Source organism: Sapajus apella, unplaced genomic scaffold (genome assembly GCF_009761245.1).
Source record: "Sapajus apella isolate SASKATOON/1434 unplaced genomic scaffold, GSC_monkey_1.0 scaffold113, whole genome shotgun sequence".
Classification (NCBI taxonomy): domain Eukaryota; kingdom Metazoa; phylum Chordata; class Mammalia; order Primates; family Cebidae; genus Sapajus; species Sapajus apella.
Window position 1 is genome coordinate 1,168,800 of NW_022437053.1, and position 18,865 is coordinate 1,187,664.

Genomic DNA, 18,865 nt, shown 5'->3' on the forward strand with positions numbered 1-18,865 from the left:
GAAGTCCCTGACTGGGGGCTGCCTCAGGGAGCAAGCAAGGGTGGTGGAAACTCCCTCCACTGTCGTGGAGAGATGGCCAGGAAGTAAGTCTCCACCTGAGGACCTAAGGAAAGCAAACAAAGCCCGCCTGTGCCCCACACTGTACAATTTTCTATGCAGCACAGCAACTCACTACAATTTCATGACAAAGGCCAAACAAATTTATTATCCCAGAAATTCTGAGTCAGGAGTCCAAGCACAACCTAAGACTCTCTGCTTGGGGTCTCACCAGGCTATAATCATTTGGAGCTCCATGTTCTCTCCAAGCTCATTTAGGTTGCTGGCAAAATTCAGTGTGCAAGTTCCAAGATTCAGTTATGTCTTGCAGTTCCAAGACTGGAGTCCCCACTTTCTTGCTAGCTGTAGGCTACCCTGGGACTTGTCTCAGCTTCTGGAGACCATGCTTGGTGCTGGCCACATGGACTGTGCGTTAATCTCCTCTCACACTGCTATAAAGAAATTATCAGAGGCTGAGTCGTTTATAAGGAAAGGGGTTTAATTGGCTCATGGTACCATATGCTGTACAGGAAGCATGATGCTGCCATCTGCTCAGCTTTGGGAAGGCCTCAGGAAACTTACAATCAGGGCAGAAGGTGGAGGGGAAGCAGACATGTCTTAATGGCTAGAGCAGGGACAAGAGATGAGCCGGGAGGTGCTATTCACTTTTTCTTTTTTTTTTCTTGAGACAGAGTCTTGCTCTGTCGCCCAGGCTGAGTGCAGTGGCGTGATCTTGGCTCACTGCAACCTCCACCTCCCAGGTTCAAGTGATTCTCCTGCCTCAGCCTCCTGAGTAGCTGGGATTACAGGCGTGCACCACCGTGACCCGCTAATTCTTGTGTTTTTAATAGAGACAGGGTTTCACCATGTTGGTCAGGCTGGTCTCGAACTTTTATCCTCGTGATCTGCCAACCTCGGCCTCCCAAAGTGCTGGGCTTACAGGTGTGAGCTGCTGTGCCTGGCTGCTATCCACTTTTAAACAACCAGATCTTGTGAGGACCCAATATGGTGAAGACAGCAAGAAGGAGATGGTGTCAAACCATGAGAAACAGTCCCCATGATCCAATCACCTCCCACCAGGCCCCACCTCCAAGTACAATTCCACCTGAGATTTGGGTGGGGACACAGCTCCAAACCATATCAGACCCCACAAACAGTCTGCAACGTGACAGTCTGCTATCTTCTGGGCCACATCTCCACGAAACTTCACCTCCTTTCAAAGGCTTCTCTGTGGGCCAGGCCCACCCAGCATAACCTGGATAGTCTCCCTCTTGATTAACCCAACATCAACTGAATTGTGACAATCACAGGAATGACATCCTATCATAGTCACTGATTCTGCACACATTAAATAGGAAGGAATTGTATAGGGACTTTACACTGGGGGCAGGATTCTTGGGGCCATGTTAGAATCCTGCTTGCCAGGTACGAGTTTGGAGTCTGAATTTACACCTGTCTTGAGTTGTGGAAATCTCCATGCCTAATATCCATTTTGTCCCAGACAGAAGATAGCTTTTCAGTGCATGACACAGCAAATAGAAAAATTCTCACAGAAAATCAAAAACAAAAAATTATCATTCCTGAAGATAACATCACAATAAGAAAATTGAACAAACACAGGGAAACGCCATTCCCTGCATAAGCAAGTCAGCAGGCAAAGTGAACAGGAACACTGGCATCGACCCCAGCAGCTGCAGACTGCAGTGCAGCCCTCTCCTCCTCTGTTCCTCTATAGGGGTGTGTAATACCGTTTCCCTCCTGTGTACATGGCTGTTGAGCTAGATATTGCTGTAAAAGGACAGTGAGACTGAGTGAAAACCACCACCCACAAAGGTGATGAAAATTTTCATTATGAAATCAAAGTATTAAAATATTTTGCGGCCGGGCACGGTGGCTCACACCTGTAATCCCAGCACTTTGTGAGCCCGAGGCAGGTGGATCACGAGGTCAAGCGATCAAAACCATCCTGGCCAACACGATGAAACCCCATCTCTACTAAAAATACAAAAATTAGCTGGGCATGGTGGTACATACATGTAATCCCAGCTACTCGGGAGGCTGAGGCAGGAGAATCGCTTGAACCAGGAACAGAGGTTGCAGTGAGCTGAGAACAAAACAAAATAAAATATTTTGCAATGTTTTCCACACAAATGGAACTTTATCACAGGTGACTCACGGCACTATTTGATCACATTATGTACAATTTGTGATTGATTTCCAAACCTAAATATTGCCTGAAGAGTTGGAGTAATAAGGCCGGGTACAGTGGCTCACGTCTGTAATACCAACACATTGGGAGGCCGAGGTGCAAGGATCACTTGAGGCCAGGAGTTCAAGACCAGCCTCGCTGACATGGTGAAACACCGTTTCAACTGAAAATACAAAAATTAGCTGGGCGTGGTGGCGCACTCCTGTAATCCCAGCTACGCAGGAGGCTGAGGTGGGAGAATTGCTTGAACTCAGTAGCCAGAGGTTGCAGTGAGCCGAGATCACGCCACTGCACTCCAGGCTAGGCAACTGCCTGGAGACTCCATCTCAAAAAAAAAAAAAAAAAGGAATTTGAGTAATGATTCCAGTGATTACCACCTCAGCAGAGCAAACCTTCTCCAAATTGAATTTTAAAATATAATATATATACATAAAACAACTATTTGGATGATTCAAGAAAAGTCTAACTTGGCTTTCCTATCATTTGAACATAAATCTGTGAAAATCTCAACATAATTAGTGGTTTTGCTAAAGCGAAGGCAGGAAAAATAAATTTTGCAGAATAAATAACAGTTTATGAATTATGACTTTATAACTCATGCAAACAACGCCAACCCATCAACATCACACCCAGACGTGAACAATCATTAAAGTCAGCCATCGATGGTATTTTGCCAAGTTGCTATCATATAAAAACTATGGTTTTACACATATTAGCTTGATTTATTGCCTTTGCTTTTTAGACATGTGGTCACAGGGCCCTGGACACTGTCACTCTAAGATGGTAGCTGAGAAAAAACGCTAAGCCTGGGCATCACAGCAGAGGACACCCCTGGCACAGCTGGGTCTGAGGAAGTGGGCTCCCCTCCGCGTCGCGGTGCCCCTGCCCGGAGGGCCAGGCCAGCAGCAGACAAGCCCCACACAGCTTCGAATTTTGTTGGACCAGGCGTCAATGGCGCCATCACGTGGCAGCGTGGAGCAATGTCGGGAACCTGCTCTCCCCTTAGCAAGGAAACGGCCACCAAGTCCCCAGGGATTTTTTTTTGGATGGATTGGTTGGTTGGTTGGTTGGTTGGCTGGCTGAGAATTCAAGGCGACTGTAGACTGCCAGGGGAAGATACAGGGCCTTCTATTTTTAAGGCAAGTGAATACCAGAATGATTAATTTCAAAGATAATTTGCATTTTGAGTTTGTGGAGCTACACACCAAAAAGTAGACTGTTTTGTGCACAGCAGCTGGGAGCAGGCTGCATAGACGTGAAATCACCAAACCTGGACCAGACCTGTGCACAAGTGCTGGCTCCATTACTGGTTAGTCGTGTGATGCCAGGCACGTTTTGTGGTCTCTCCACGCCTGTCTTCCCCCCAGTCAGTGGGAGTCGTGGGCAGCTTCAAAGCCCCAGAGTGGCTGTGATTGTTTGAAACAAGCTTTGCTTGGCTCTCACACTCAGTACGGGCTCCACCAACATAGCTGTCCTTCCCTTCTCCCTCTTCTATCCCTAACCACCACCACCACCACCACCTCCTCCTCCTCCTCCTCCTCCTCCTCCTCCTCCTCCTCCTCCTCCCCCCCACCCCCATTCTCAGAAATGGCAATCCTTGAGTGCTTGTGGGGTGAGTTAATGAGTTTGCATGCAAGTTACCAAGGGCGATGGACTTGACCCGTTTCTCCAATTGTGCTCCAATTGCCTGGACTCCCACCGAATTCCACCTTCCTCTCCTTAGTCAAACGTGTCCGACTTCTCTTCTGTCTCTGAGTACCGGGCTCCCTGTTCCCCAGCTGAGGGCCTCGTGTCCCAGTTTGCAGAGAAAACAGAGGAATCTGGGCACTTGCCTTCCTTCCCCCATATTGCTGTCAGCCAGCCTCCCTTCTGCTCTGCTTCCATGGGGCCAGCCCTCCCTTATCCCTCTATCCCTTCCCCTCACTGGGTCCAAAAGCTTCATCCTTCAATTACCTCCCTCACAGTTGGGTTACTAAGTCATGCTACATGTCCTCTCTCCCTGCCTCCATCCCTCTTTCCTTTCTCTCTCTCTCTTTTTCTCTTTTTTTTCTTTGTCTAACTCTGCCGCCCAGGCTGAAGTACAGTGGTGCAATCTCGGCTCACTGCAGTTTCTGCTTCCGCCTCCTGAGTAGCTGGGATTACAGGCACACACCACCATGCCCGGCTAATTTCTTTTGTATTTTTAGCAGAGACAGAGTTTCACCATGTTGGACAGAACAGGCTGGTCTCGAACTCCTGACCTCTGGTGATGTGCCCGCCTCAGCCTCCTGAAGTGCTGGGATTACGGCCTGACCCCCGCACCCAGCCCCCACTCACTTTCGAAGTTGCTCCAGGTCTTCAACCTTTCAAACAAAACAGCAGTGGTGCCCAGGCTGTCTGGGGGCCAGGCTGTCCTCCCGTCAGCCCGCTCTTCCACCCCTTCCCCCCGCCTGCCCTGCCCTGCCGCCTTCCCGTCCTTTCCTCCACTGCTTAGAGTGACTTCTGAGGTCTCCTGTCCCTAGAAACTGCCCTTTGTCAAGGCCATGAACAAGCCCTGGGGCCAAATCAAGGGGTGCAAAATGGAGATAGGCCAGGGAGGCAGAGCTCAGGGACAGGGAGCGGCTTGTGGGCGTGGACTGAGCTCAAATTCTAGCCAGGGGCTACCGGAAGACCTCAGCTTTCCCACTGGTCTTCCTGTGTCCACCTCTCACAGCCTCATCCTCCGCCCACTGAGTCCAAATCCATGTCTGTGACTCCCTTGTCTTAACTCCTTGTCTTAGTGTCAGGGGCCTGGGAGTCCCTGAACTGGGGATGGTACTGAACTCATGGTGGACTTTCCTACGGGGCTGCAAGGAGCTTCTGTTGGGGAGGGTTTCCTGGGGGAGAAACGTGTGCAGGGAGTATCATTAGCCACCATGGCCCTCACTTTCCTGGCAGAGACTCTGCGGCAGCAACTCCCACCCCCTCCACGCTGTGGCTGGTCCTCAGGGCCAGGGCACCCTGCCCTCGGGACCTCTTTCCACAGGTCAGCTTAGCCCGGAACATCCAGAAGCAAAACAGGACCAGGCTTCTTGGAATTTTCTTTCCAGTGAGGAACTTGTCACTGACCAGCTGTGAACACTGAGAAGAACTTGTCAGTCATTTCTCTCTTTTTTGGGGGGAGACAGAGTCTCGCTCTGTTATCACCAGGCTGGAGTGCAGTGGTGCAATCTTGGCTCACTGCAACCTCTGCCTCCCGGGTTCAAGCAATTCTCTTACCTTGGCCTCCTGAGTAGCTGGGACTACAGGCACACACTGCCATGCTTGGCTAATTTTTTGTATTTTAGTAGAGACGGGGTTTTGCCGTGTTGCCCAGGCTGGTCTCGAACTCCCGAGCTCAGGCGATCCTCCCGCGTCGGCCTCCCAAAGTGCTGGGATTAAAGGTGTGAGCCACCGTGCCTGGCCTTGGTTTCTCTTTTAAAGAGAGCAAGTGAAAGAGAGAGAGAGAGCAAGTGTGTGTGTGTGTTGTGATCAGTGAATGAAAAACGTTCACAGGGGAGACAGTCGTGACCTCACCAGAGCTCCAGAAGAGGAGGAGGAATGGGGAGGAGGCAGCAGCGGCCACGGCCAGCTTGTCTGGGAGCCTGAACCACCGAGGGCCTCCCATCCACCCACGGCGTCACCAGCAGGTGGGGACGGTCAGCCACTTTCTGGCAAGTCTCAGCAAGTCTGCCCGGCAAGTTGAAAGTGGGAGCCAGTGCCTCTGGGGAGAGCCCTCCCTCCAGAGCCTGCTGGGAAGAAGGAATCTGGACACCGACTTCACCTGCGAAGAAGAGGCCTCGCAGGGCGGGAGAAGGCACTGAAGCGCTGGCTCAGGCTGGCGAGCCGGGCTCCTGGGGTGCTTGTCCCGGGCCTCCGCTTCCACATACAGGAGCTGCTGGCTGTGCTACCTGAGCCCTGAGCCGCGGGGATTAGATGACCCGCCTGGTCCGATGACTGGGACTTTCAGAGCCCAGCGGGAGCCCAGGCCTCAGCCCTGCCTGCTCTTCTGGGCACCACGTGCTGCCTCTACTCGAATGTTCTGGCTGCCCCAGGCCCCTTCTCCTTTGGGACCAGTGCTGTTGAGCCTCTGAGGGTCCAGGAAGCGGGTGTGGTGAGGCGCAGGGGTCCTGACTGTGGTTCTGACTTTGGATGCTGGTGGAGGCGTTCCTGGGCTCACTCCCCTTCCCTATTCCTGCTCCTGCCTGGGCGCCTCCACCCACTGCTGTACCTTCTCTTGGCTGTCCTCCCACCCTGTCCGCCCTGCCCCAGACCCTCCCTCACACACATGTGTTCTGGGCTGCGGGCTGGTTTCAATGTCTCCCCAGAGCCCCTGGGACCCCTAGTGCCAGGTTATTAGACCAAGAACAAAATCCACCCAGCAGTGAGCTGTGAGCACGTTCTGCTTGGCTGCTGAAGCATCAATTTGTTAGAAATAACAGTGGTGTCAGCCCCTGACACCACAGTACAGCCCCTCAGCACTCCTCCTGGTGCACAGCAGAACCTTCTGGAAGGCTGGATATGAGCTATGCCTACCTCTTTTCCTGGTTTCTCCTGCTGTCCCCAAGAGCTAACTGGGACTCACCCTTGGGTCAGAGCTGATGCCCTGAGGTTTGGGTACTGGCCCTATCAATCTGGGAGTAGGTGTTTTTTTTGTTTTTTTGAGACAGAGTCTCGTTCTCTTGCCCAGGCTGGAGTGCAATGGAGCAATCTCGGCTCACTGCAACCTCTGCCTGCTGGATTCAGGCAATTCTCCTGCCTCAGCCTCCTGAGCAGTTGGAACTACAGGCACGTGGCACCATGCTTGGCTAATTTTTTTTTTTTTTTTTTTTTTTTTTAGTAGAGATGGGGTTTTACCATGCTGGCCAGGCTGGTCTTGAACTCCTGTTCTCATGATCCACCCACCTCGGTCTCCCAAAGTGCTGGGATTATAGGTGTGAGCCCCCGCCCCCGGCCCGTAGCAGGTGTTTTCTTCCCACCCATCAGTCTGTCCAGGTGGCTCCAGGTCCACAGCCGTTAGCAGAGCCGTGACAGGGTCCGCTGCTGTCTGTGAGAAGCATGGAGCTTCTGGCTGGGGGTTGCCTCTTCCCTTGCAGATATTAATGCTATGATAACTGAAATGTGCTTCCTGCATTTTAGGCTCTGCTTCAGCACTTTACATATGTTAATCCATGCACTCATGCTACAAAATGGATGTTACTATCATTCCCATTCTGCAGATGAGAAAACAAAGGCTCAGTGCAACTGTCTAACTTGCCAGGCTTACCCATCCATCCAGAGATCAGCAGAACTAGGCCACCCAACAGGCCGGCCCGAGTCTTGTCTCCTCTCTGCCTCTCAGGATGGCCGTCCATCCACATAGCCATGTGGCTTTCAAAGAACCTGCAAACAGACACCTTTCCTGTTCCTTGCAGAGGCACTGTCTGCCTGTTCATGAGGGCATGAGCGGCCCACCTGTGGGGACTGCTTGGCTCTCCAGCCTTCCACACATCCAGTGCCCACTATATGCCCATATACCACGTACTCTAAGGCGCTTGGGGAAAAGCTTATGCTTGGCCCCTGGCAAGGTGCTTGCCTGATTTCTCCTTAGGATGGGTGAGGGGAAGTAGCTTGGAGGATCTACTTCCTGGGGTGGAGATGTCACCTGGCCTCTTGGCAATGGGGGCTTCCACCCCCAGGATAAGGTTACTACCCGAGTCCTGTAGGTTGCAAGTATGCTTGCGTCTTTCCTCTCAACCTCACATAAAATTGCGTAGGACTGGAGTCCAGAACCTGCTAACAGTTGCGAGTCGGTGTGCAGACTTACCCCGGTCTTATGCAACAGATTCTACCATGCGTGTGGAACACCATGCAGTCACTCAGCAAATGTGTCCCGAGGGCCCACTGGGCATTGGAGAAGCAAAGACGAGCAAGAGAGATGAAAAACCCTGCCCTCGGGGTGCTTAGAGTCTAACCATGAGGGCCGTGCTGGCTGAGGACGCACTCTGGACATTATTCATGAATGGCTTGGTTTATTACTGAGTAAAAGTATACAGTGCAGTGTTCTGCCTCCCTGGCTGGTTGCTGACACAGTGAACAGCCGCTGGGCCTCCTTTACAGCAACCAGCCCGTGCTGTGACGAACTCTGCCCCGCCTGTACCTGGGCAAAGCTCTGTGACGAGGTTCTCTCCATCATTGTGCGGCTGGGCAGGACAGAGGGCAGGAGAAAAGGCAGCTGTGCCTGGGTTCTCGCCAGCCTTTGACATGGCAGAAAACAGCTCTCTGTAAGGCAGGCAGCTGCACAGACAGAAAGCCCACCGTTTGTCGGGAGCTGCCGTAGACCGAGGCTGCACACGGAGAACCCTGTGAGTGCTGGCACAGGCCTGAGGGAGATGCAACCCCACCTTCCTCCTGCTCAGGACCCCAAAATATGGGCTGGGCATGGGTGAGAGCAAGGATTCCCTTTCAGTGCCCACCTCTGCCCCTGTCCGACACCAAACAAATGGAACATCACCAGATTTGAGGGACCTGCTGGGCAATCAGCTTTTCCACCTTAGCGGGTTCTCACTGGAGGCTGGGGAACAGAGCATCCCTTGCGGGGATGCAGAGGACTCAGATTCAAGAAGCAGGGACGTGGAAATACCCTAAGCGCCATGCAAACCTGAGGCAAAGCCCAAGGGGGACATAGGCTTCCCTATTGTCTCAGTGTCACCCTAACATAGCAGAGAGGGCACTCACTGTTTGTCTCCAGAAAACCAGACCCCTGTGAGGTCGAGTGGCCCATCCGAGGTCAGTGCTGTAGTTGCTTACTCATGATCCTGTCTGTACTAGTCGGGGTTCTTCAGAGAGACAGCGTTAATGGGCTGTGAATCTGTAGATATATGAGACAGAGTTTATTAGCAGAATTGGCTCACACAATTATGGAGGCTAAGAAGTCCCATACAGGCCGTCAACATGCTGGAGACCCTGGGATGCTGGTGGCGTGCCTCAATTCAAATCTGAAGACCTGGCTGGGCACGGTGGCTCATGCCTGTAATCCCAGAACTTTGGGAGGCCGAGGCGGGCGGATCACCTGAGGTCAGGAGTTCGAGACCAGCCTGACCAACATGGAGAAATCTCATCTCTGCTAAAAATACAAAATTAGCCGGGCATGGTGGCGCACATGCCTGAAATCCCAGCTACTCAGGAGGCTAAGGCAGGAGAATCGCTTGAACCCGGTAAGCAGAGATCACGCCATTGCACTCCAGCCTGGGCAACAAGAGTGAGACTCTGTCTCCAAAAAAAAAAAAAAAAAAAAAAAAAATCTGCAGACCTGAGAACCTCAGTGGGCTGCTGGTGTAAATCCTGGAGGTCAAAGCCTGGAAAGCCTTGAGTCTTTCTGTCCAAGGGCAGGAGAAGCGTCTAAGCCAGCCCTAGGAGAAAGAGCAACAGTCTATCTTTTGTATTAGTTCTATTCAGGCTTTCACCCAATTGGATGGCACCGGGCACATTGAGGGCGGATCTTCCCCACCTCATCCACTCAGACTTAGGCCAATCTGCTCTGCAAACAGCCCCACAGGCACACCCCAAAATAATGCTTAACCAGTTCTCTAGGTATTTTTTAATCCAGCCGAATTGACGCCTGACATTAACCATCACACAGTGTCCTCTGTGTTAAGTTCACTAAGGAGGATAAATCATCCAATGGTAAACACATCAGAAAGGTGCTTGGGGAAAACCAGACTTGTTGGAAGGAACTCTGGGCTCATCCACGGGTTTTTGGGTGTAGCAAGTGAGTTGCGCTCTTCATGCTGGGTTGTTGGCACTGCTGCTAATCTGGGATCCTCCAACCCTTGACGATGATGCCACCCAGGGGTCTGCTGGGCTGCTTGACCTGTGATATTCACAGGTGGGGATTTGAACCCCTGACTGGTGGCTTGTGGGGGCTTGCTACTGTAGGGTCCTTCTTCCACCCCTCTGAGTGGACGAGAAGGAGCAGGACAGGGAGCTGGCATTGTGTCCCTGGTGGCTCCTTCCAGGTGGGTATTGGGGAAGGGCTGCGCAGACAGTCAGGGCAAGTGGGAGCTCAGGGCTGTGCTAAGGGCCAGGGCTCTGAGGCTCAGAGCAGGTGCAGTAAGCCTTTCTGCTTGAGCCCTCAGGCCAGATGGAGTAGGTAGGCAAGGATCCCAGTCACACTGGCAGTGTCCACCAAGATCCCTGCCTCCTCCCAGCCACCCCGCCTCCAAGCCTGGTCTGTTGCTGGGAATCAAAGGAAGTAGAATTTGTCAGAATTTCTGTTTGTGGGGGCATAAACTTGTAGCACTACTACAGCAAAAGCATTTGTGTGCAGTTGTGTTCTGTATACATTTTATCTTTTGTTTTCTTTTTGAGACAGTCTTGCTCTGTCACCCAGGCTGGAGTGCAGTGGCGCAATCTCAGCTCACTGCAACATCTGCCGCCCGGATTCAAGCGATTCGCCTGCCTCAGCCTCCCCAGTAGCTGGGACCACAGGCACACTCCACCATACCCGGCTAATTTTTTGTATTTTTAGTAGAGATGGGGTTTCACCGTGTTAGCCAGGATGGTCTCCACCTCCTGCCATCATGATCCACCTGCCATGACCTCTGAAAGTGCTGAGATTGCAGGCATGAGCCACCGAACCAGGCACATTATGTTTCAGTGTCTCAGATACATCTTGTCCTAACGTCTGATGGCTCCAGTTAAAAGCATACATAACTGCCACTAAAGCAGTGAAATGCAGATAACAGCGACAAAGAGATTAAGAGGCATTATCACTTCAAAGCCTGTTTAATTAAGATGAATCTCTGCACAAGAAAACTTGAAAATGCCCGGAAACCTTATAGCTCGTATAGAGAAAAAACCCAGGTCCCAAATTTGAGTATTAAAAATGTACATGATATTACTAATAATGGATTGTGAAGCTGAAAGTTTTCTAAACTTTTAATTAAATATTTGGACGCTAGACTCTCCATTGAACTAGGTCCTGCAGGCTGTCATTTGTTTTTGTAAATAAAGTTTTATTGGAACACAGCCACACTCATTCATTTACAAATTGTTTATGGCCACTTTCCTGCTACAGTAGCAAATATGAGTAGTTAATACATAGGCTCGGTCCCCAAAGCCTGAAATATTTGCTGTTTGGTCTTTACAGAAGTTTACTGACCCCTGTGCCAGATAAATTACGTTTTATATGTTGTATAGAAAACATGACCAAAAAAACCTGTCGTATAAAGATATGACTAAAGAGTTTGTAGCCAAAAATGTAAGAAAACACCTATTACATAATGATGTCATTATGTAATAATGACTAAAAAAAGCAGTTAACTAAAAAAAGAGGTTATGTTATAGTTCTGTAATTTACAAAGTTTGTAATGGTTTTTGGCTCTTTAAAATTTATAAGAGTTTATTTTCTCATTCTAAATATTTGCTTTTATACCTAATATTGTTTTCAAAATTTTTAATTCTTAAAGGAATCTGATGACTGTATCATCTTCAGACCTCACAAAACTTGGATCCACACCTAGCCATTGAGACCTGACATAGTACATTCACGTTTTAGAGAATAATTCCTATACTGCATACAAGAAATTAGTATATTACAATTTAACTTGCTTGCAAAGACTTGAGAGTCCTATTATTGTACAAACAACAGTATCTGAGAGAATAAAAGTCAGTGAAACCTTAAAGGAGTTGATCGAGTGACCGTATGAATGACAGTAAAGTCACAACAGGGTGTGGCTGCTTGGACCAAAGCAAGGGGGTCCATGAGACTGTAAAAGCTGCCCTAGTTTCTATTATAAAAAGCCCCTCCCTTTGTTAATCACAAAATGAGCAGCCTGCCCTGCCCTCTCTCATTCCCATTGCAATAGGCATGGCAATGCCAAGGGGATATGCTCCCTTCACATTTGTGCAGGGGAAGAACCAAATTCTCTTATTCTTGGAGCTCCAGAACCCCAAACAGTGAGAGGCCTATGAGATACCCCCAGCATATCTAAAACTCAATCAAGACAGTTGCAGGTGGGTAAAGAAAAAAAAAAAAAAGATACCCCCAGCATAGTCCCTTCCCATGGGCCTCAAAGGAAGAGCGTGACCCTCTCTGCCAGGATGCCATTGACTGCAAGCCACAGAATGTCTGGTAATCAATGGCGTCTGTGATAATGACTCTGAAGGACGCCCCTTTGCCAAGGCTCAGCAATGCTCCCTCGGGCTGCTGGGCCTGTTCAGCATGTTTGCGATTGGGGGTGTCTCCTTCGTAAATCACAGATGGCCCCTCCCACACTCAGCATCTCACACTGCACACAGGCACAGGGCCCTAGCAGGAGGGAAGGTGTGTGTGCTTTTTTTTTTTTTTTTTTTTTTTGACACAGGGACTTGCTCTGTCAGCCAGGTTGGAGTGCAGTGGTGTGATCTCAGCTCACTGCAACCTCCACCTCCCGGGTTCAAGCGATTCTCCTGCCTCAGCCTCCCCAGTAGCTGGGACTACAGGTGCACACCACCATGTCTGGCTAATTTTTTGTGTTTTTAGTAGAGACAGGGTTTCACTGTGTTAGCCAGGATGGTCTCGATCTCCTGACCTCGTGACCCACCCATCTCGGCCTCCCAAACTGTTGGGATTACAGGCGTGAGCCACCGGCCGAAGGTGTGCCTCTTCCTCACCACCAGGAAAGCATCTCACTGAAACACTCTTCTTCCTGCCCACTGAATCATGTGCCCACTCTTAATCACAAGAAAACCTAACACCATGCCAACCCAGACTCCCCGGGCGTCCTGGGCACACATCATTAAAGAAAAAGGCAACGGTGTGGAAACAGGCAACCCTCAGTGTCATGTTTCGTAGGCTCCAGGTGCAAACCACGTCTGTGGAAGGACTCAGCTTCTACAAAGGATTCAGCCCAGTCAGTGTAACCTGGGGAATCTTGAAAATACCTCAAGTTGGTCCATAGGACACTGAGGTCACTGCCCTGGCTCTGGGTGGGTTTCTGAGTGTGGACCTAGATGACTGCCCCAGGCTCTCTGGCGATGCTCAGATAGTATCTCCAGCAGCATCTGTGAGTCAGCAGAAGGTGAAGGAGTTTCTAGAATCATATAGACCTAGATGCTAAGATCAAACCCTGGACCACAGAGGACCTGCCATAGCAGAGAGTGGCACTGTTTAGATCTTGTGACTTGCACTGTCTGGTGAATGACAGGAGAGGTTAGCTGTGATGCCTGGGAAATTTGTCAGTAGAAAAGGTAGGCTTGTCCCAGGAAGCCCAAGGCAGAATTACAGAATCTTGGTGCCAAAGGAACCTTCAGAATTAACTAATCCAGGGTTTGTTAAGCTTTTTTGATGACAAAGAAATAGATTGCACTGTGCTACGGTTTGAATGTCCCCTCCAAAACTCATGTTGAAATTTCATTGCCATTGTGATTAGGTCATGAGAACTTTGCTCTTATGAATGGATTAAATGCCACAGAAAGGGGGAGTTCAACCCTCCCTCTCACTCTGGCTCTCTCTTTGCCCTTCCTCTGGGGGGTGATGCAGCAAGAAGCCCCTTACCAGATGTCAGCCCTTTGACCTTGGACTTCCCAGCCTCTAGCATCATGAGACAATAATTTTGTTCATTATAAATTATTCCACCAGGCTGAGTGCAGTGGCTCACGCCTGTAATCCTAGCACTTTTGGAGGCCAAGGCAGGCAGATCACCTGAGATCAGGAGTTTGAGTCCAGCCTGACCAACATGGTGAAATCCCGTCTCTACTAAAAATACAAAATTAGCCAGGCTTGGTGGCAGGCGCCTGTTGTCCCAGCTATTCAGGAGGCTGAGACAGGAGAAACACTTGAACCTGGGAGGTGGAGATTGCACTGAGCCAAGATTGTGCCGTTGCACAAAATAAATAAATTAAGGCTGGGCACGGTGGCTCACGCCTGTAATCCCAGCAATTTGGGAGGCCGAGGCGGGTGGATCACCTGAGGTCGGGAGTTCGAGACTAGCCTAAACAACATGGAGAAACACCGTCTCTTTAAAAAATAATAATAATAATTTTAATTAAATAATCCACCTGTGATATTACGTTATAGCAGCACAAAATGCACTAAGACACACTATAAAAGAGTGCATACACAGGTCTATTTAGTACAAAACTAAAAATGGTTACAAACAAACAATACTTACTCCTTTATTCTATTTCACTTACATTTTAAGCACCATTAAAACAATTTCAAACCCATGGTGGGTAGCAATGCACCCTGTGGACACTCCTCTTCTCAGTCTGGTGATCCCCACAGCAGACCAGTGGGTATCCGTAAGACAAAAGTGCTCCTGATGCCTAAGGAAGGGTTCTCTTGCAATGCAGCTTCAAGTGAGAAAAGGAGCGTGCAGGAAAGGGGAGCAGGGAAGCGTGGGGGCCTGGAATAGAAGCCAGGTTCCTCCGACCACACTTTGTCTTGTAGATTGGACTTTGAAATCATGTAAATGTTTTAAATAACTATAAAACAAAATTAAGCCAAAAGGAAAAAGAAAGCAACTTAAAGGTCAAAAGTAACATGAAAGAAATAAACCTACGTATCAACTTGGTAGCTTGACCCAAGGAGAAAAGTGGTTTCCAGGGCGCTTTAACACAAGGCCCTGTGTAATTGGGTGCTTCATCCCTAGTGAGATGTATCCTAAGGACAAAAAGAACTGCAAAGACAAAAAAAAATCTTAAACTGTCTTTAGTCGTCACATTGTTGGTACTAATTTTCATATTATTGTCCTGGAATTATTATTCTGTTAGTTCTGAAACAATGACTGACTTAGTAACAATGAACTCCCCTCATGCCTCCAACCACGCCCAGTGCCCAGACTGTGGTCTCTAAATTGCATTTCCACTGAATGAAGCCACACTCTCAGAGAAATGCCTAACTCACTCCCAGTGCAGGGCAGGAAGTGGACAACGTGAGCCTTGGAAAGACCAGTTAGTGAGTCAAAAGGACTCAAGAGCCAGCTTGAAGGCCCTCATTGGCCAAAGATGGGAGAGTGTGAACATTAAAAAGAATAAAACCTGCAGTGTTCAAAAATATTTCAAACGTGAAAACAAAACAAAACAAAAACCAAATATGGGTTCATCATAATGCTCAAACAAAATAAAAGGAAACAATCTTAATTGATCACTTTTGGAGAATGCTGGAAAGTCAAAATATTTTCTGAAAACTGGTACATAAAGGGGAAGACTCAGGACTGTTCTTGCCTTTTGTATATGAACTGTATCCCAAGAGAGCCAGACTGTTGATGAGCTAATCCATGCAGAGGAATGATAGAATTAGAAAATTCCACACTGCTGCTGGGCGCAGTGGCTCACCCCTGTAATCCCAGCACTTTGGGAGGCTGAGGTGGTCGGATCATGAGGTCAGGAGTTCAAGACCAGCCTGGCCAACATGGCAAAATCCTGTCTCTACTAAAAATTCAAAAACTTAGCTGGGCATGGTGCTGCGAGCCTGTAATTCCAGCTACTTGGGAGGCTGAGGCAGGAGAATCGCTTGAACCTGGGAGGCAGAGATTGCAGTGAGCCGATCAAACCTACATTGAAATCTGATAGGTCCTCCAGATCTAATTACCTAAATATAGCAGGAAATACAGAGACAGAGGAACATGTTAAACAGAAACGGGGGTGCAAACAACACAATCCAGAATGTGGGACATTCTTCAGGAAAAACAACCTAGGTTCTTAAATAAAGTACCGTAACATTAAAGAGAGACAGACCGCTGGGTGTGGCGGTCATGCCTGTAATCCCAGCACTTTGGGAGCCTGAGGCAGGCAGATCACCTGAAGTCAGGAGTTTGAGACCAACCTGGCCAACATGGCAAAAACTTGTCTCTAGTAAAAAATACAAAAATTAGCTGAACGTGGTGGTGGCAGCGGCGCACATCTGTAATCCCAACACTTTGGGAGGCTGAGGCAGGCAGATCGCCTGAGGTCAGGAGTTCGAGACCAGCCTGGCCAACATGGTGAAACCCTGTGCCTAATAAAAAATATAAAAATTAGCTGGATGTGCTGGTGCATGCCTGTAGTTCCAGCTACTCAGGAGGCTGAGGCAGGAGAACTGCTTGAACCCAGGAGGTGGAGGTTGCAGTGAGCTGAGATTGCACCACTGCACTCCAGCCTGGGCAACGAAGCGAGACTCTGTCTCAAAAACAACAAAATAAAATAAAATAAATATATATAGAGAACTGAAAATCTGTAAAGAGACTTAAGGGACATATCCAAATGTGGTATGTGGGTTTATTTGAACCCTGATTCAAACAACTATAAAAAAATAACCACAATACAGGAACATTTATCAAGGAAATGTAAACACCAAGTGGATATTGTCAATATTTAAAGATTTATCGTTAATTTTGTAAGCTGCGATAATGGAATTGTGGTTATGTTTTTAAAAAGGGTATATGGGAGAGAGTCCTTATATTTTAGAAACATATTCTTTTTTTTTTTTTTTTTTTTTTAAAAAGATGGGGTTTCACCATGATGGCCAGGCTGGTCTTGAACTCCTAACCTCAGGTGATCCACCCACCTCGGCCTCCCAAAGTTCTAGGATTACAGGCGTCACCCACCATGCCCGGCCTAGAAACATATTCTCATGATACACTGCTACAGTAATGGGTAATGGCCCCCAGTGGATTACTTCTCGTTTCTTTGCCCTTGTATTTCTCCTTCCCACATTAATACTGGGCTTGGTTGCGTGACTTGTTTTGGCTAATGGGACATTCGCAAACATGATTGCAGGCAGAGACTTGAACAGTGCTTGCACATTGGGGCTTGCCCTCTCTTGGAAAGTTGCCACCATGAAAGCATGCTGAAGCTAGCCTGCTGGAGAGGCCATGTGGAGAACTGAGGCACCTTAGCCAACTACCAGACATGTGAGTGGGGCCATCAAAGACTGTCCAGCTCCAACCAAGTCACCAGGTGACTGGCGAGAGCCCAGACAAAACCAACAGAAGAACCATCCAGCTGATCCCAGTCCAAATTGCTGAACCACAGAATTACAATCTAATAAAAGATTGCTATTTCAAGCCACTAGACAAAGGCACTAGATAAGAAATGTAATCCTGTAATATGTACTGATGAAACTACAGATGCCTGGGGATTTGCTTCAAATAAAGCCAGGGGTGGAGTAAGGGCAAATACACACGAAACAAGATGGATTATATGCTGATAATTGTTGAAACTGGTGAGGAACACGTGAGAGCTAATTGTACTACTCTCTCTGCCTTTGGTTTTGTTTGAGAGGAAAAATTTCCATAATAAAAAGATAAAAGAGGCTGGGCTTGGTGGCTCATGCCTGTAATCCCAGCACTTTAGGAGGCTGAGGTGGTGGATCACAAGGTCAAGAAATTGAGACCATCCTGGCCAACATGGTGAAACCCCCCGTCTCTACTAAAAATACAAAAATTAGCTGGGCGTGGTGGCACACATGTGTAATCCCAGCTACTTGGGAGGCTGAGGCAGGAGAATCACTTGAACCCAGGAGGCAGAGGTTGCACTGAGCCGAGATGGCACCACTGCACTCCAGCCTGGTAGCAGAGCAAGACTCTGTCTCAAAAAGAAAAAACAATATAAGAGGCCAAGTGTGGTGGCTCATGCCTGTGCTTAGCACTTTGGGAGGCCAAGGCAGGCAGATCACTTGAGGGCAGGAGTTTGAGACCAGCCTGGCCAATATGGCAAAATGTGGAGACAGCTCTACTAAAAATACAAAAAATTAGCCAGGCATGGTGGTGCACGCCTATAGTACCAGCTACTCGAGTGGCTGAGTTGGAAAGATCACTTGAGCTCTGGAGGTTGAGGCTGCAGTGAGCTGTAATCACACCACTGTACTCCAGCCTGGGTGACAGAGAAAGATCTTGTCAGGAAAGAGAAAGAAATGAAAAGAAAAAAAGAAAAGGAAAGGAAGAGGGGAGAGAAAGGGAAGAGGAATTACTCTTCTGTCTACTAACAGATAAAGCAATCGAAACCCAAAGGAAATCAAGTTCTACGATGTAACACAGCCAAGTCATAGCAGGGTTCATGGCTGAACTAGAGATTCCCTGGCCCCTGGGCCACGCCCTTTCTATCCTCCCACGTGCTCAGAGGCAGGAAACTTCCAAAAGAAAAGCAACACGAGTAGGAATAATTTTTTCTGTTGCTTGAGAATAGCCTGGTACAATGAGACCTTTGATGACAAATGATTGTCATTTGTGGGATATACTGTTTATCTCCTGTTTGGGAAGAAATATTTGTTCTGCCATGTATGTGCATTACATTACATCAAAGACAGGCAGGGAATCCCTCCCTCCCACACCCTGCCCCATTTGGCACCAAACGCATGTTCTGTTTTCAAAGGTTCGCAGATAACCAATCAGGGCTGTGTTATAGTGTGTCAGGATGGCAATACTCAAAAGCCGTTTTCAAGTTCAAATATATTAAAGTTGTCTCTTTCCCACACACACAAAATGAGCAAAGCTTTCATTATTCATCAAATGAAAAAATCAAGCACTGCAATTATCTGTCTATGGCCCCAGGATAGGCTGGGCATCATTTAATCAGACATTGCTACGTGAAGCCACAGACTACGTCTGGCCATGAACAGACTTAAAAGAAGGGCTAGTTGATGAAAAAAAAAAAAAAAAAATCAACTTCCAGGTCTTAATA